The sequence below is a fragment of the Gordionus sp. m RMFG-2023 genome, chromosome 1 (assembly GCF_954871325.1).
Source record: "Gordionus sp. m RMFG-2023 chromosome 1, tfGorSpeb1-WG-v2, whole genome shotgun sequence".
In the NCBI taxonomy this organism is placed as follows: Eukaryota; Metazoa; Nematomorpha; class Gordioida; order Chordodea; family Parachordodidae; genus Gordionus; species Gordionus sp. m RMFG-2023.
The window spans coordinates 59258248-59259932 of record NC_088775.1 but is presented as its reverse complement, the minus strand read 5'-3'; the positions used below and the strand labels follow the sequence as shown (position 1 = coordinate 59259932).

General features: G+C 30.7%; 1 long non-coding RNA gene across 1 annotated transcript; it reads left to right on the top strand.

The window, feature by feature from the left end:
- The first annotated feature begins 850 nt into the window (after window positions 1-850).
- On the top strand, window positions 851-1406 carry LOC135931287 (uncharacterized). The gene is made up of 3 exons (XR_010573000.1): window positions 851-977; window positions 1039-1234; window positions 1319-1406. It is a non-coding gene; the product is annotated as an uncharacterized LOC135931287 (long non-coding RNA).
- Window positions 1407-1685: the final 279 nt, after the last annotated feature.

Below are 1685 nucleotides of genomic sequence, written 5' to 3'. Positions count from 1 at the left end.
ATTGTCTAACTTGGATACAAGTCTAGTCTTTTTTTCAATTTCATAATTATATACTTTTTTATAGAATCTTCGGACGGATCTTTGACACGAGGAATAAAATCCTACGATTTTTTGACTAATTTTCAGGACAAGGACTCATGGAAAAATATTAGCTTGATAATACGCAATGAGACGTCATCAGCAACTGATTATGGTAATAATATTGGAAAAGAACACAGATCCAGAATCGTTTTTGAATCTGATTCTTCTGAAGGTCGCAAAATTATAGCAAACGGTAACATCAAAGTGAAGCTCGATAAAAGTAATATGCAAAACAAGCCATATGACGAAGAAGGAAAAATGGGAATTGATGCTCACGTAGATATGAATATAGAGTACGATGCTAGAAGATTTCCCGATGACAAAATCATATTAAGATTGGATTTGGATAAGGACATCGATGACAAGATAAGGAGCACGGGTAGATTCGAGAAATATTCAACGACAAATAACCAAGAATCACAAAAGAATTCTTACATAGAAAATGTACAAAATTTCTTTTCTTGGTCTAAGGGCTCTACTAGATCTCCACTATACGCAGAATACGAGATATTGTATCATAAAAATCAAAATTTCAAGTATTATGTATTTTTTCAACAAAATAAACTTTTTAATATATAATCTTTTATAATTTTTAGAGGTAAATTAAAATATGACATCGGACATGGCTACGGATACTACAATGTTGAAATGGCATACAGAAAAAACATGGACTTTAAAAACTTTACGATTGTCGTCGAAAACAGTGTTTTAGGGTCAGATAAGCCTCATAGAGATAATCAACAAGATCGTCAAATAGAATCTTCCACAAATAAGAATCACCTCATTTTTAATATCTATCATGCCAAAGATATTTATGAGACGAAGTTAGACACTAACATCGAAGATTTAGCCGGCCAACAATACAAACTGTATTATCGCCATAAGATATGGGATAGGTGACTAAAATATTATTTTTAAATAACATAATATTGGCAATGTATAAATTTGATTACAAAGGAATGAGGATAAAGGTATTTCCTTGACCCTCACTAGCACAACCCCTTGGGAAAACTTGAAAGATTTGGATATGTTAGTAGATGTCACGGTTCAGGGTTCTATTTTACTTGGGAAATTAAAGATGACCCACAATAATCACAAACTAATTGGCACTCTAGGCGGCACGTACAATCCCGACAAGGCTATTATTGCTAACGTATATTTAATAATTATATTTTACCTTTATGAGATGTAGTATAAAGTTATTTACTAATTAAACGAATTTTACTACAACAATTAGGTAAATGCCACAAGCACTATCGATAATTTTACAGTCGTTCGTTTATCCATAAGAAGCGAGAAGGTTAAAAGTCAATGGCTTCATAATTCGGATGTGGTAATGTATGATCATAATAATAAAGGTTGAAAGCTTAAAAAAAATTATTATGATCTTAAAATTTTAATAATTATCAATATTTTATATATAATAGAGAAAAAGGTGTCATTTAAAATCGTGTGGCAAACCAAACCTAATTTCCAAAGTACTAATCTACACTTATTCTTTTTAAATATTTTTTTTACTTTTTTCTATAATTTTTAGTGGGAATTAAGGCTCAATCTCAAACATATAAAAATCTCAACATCGACTTTCAAATAAATCGCGCTCA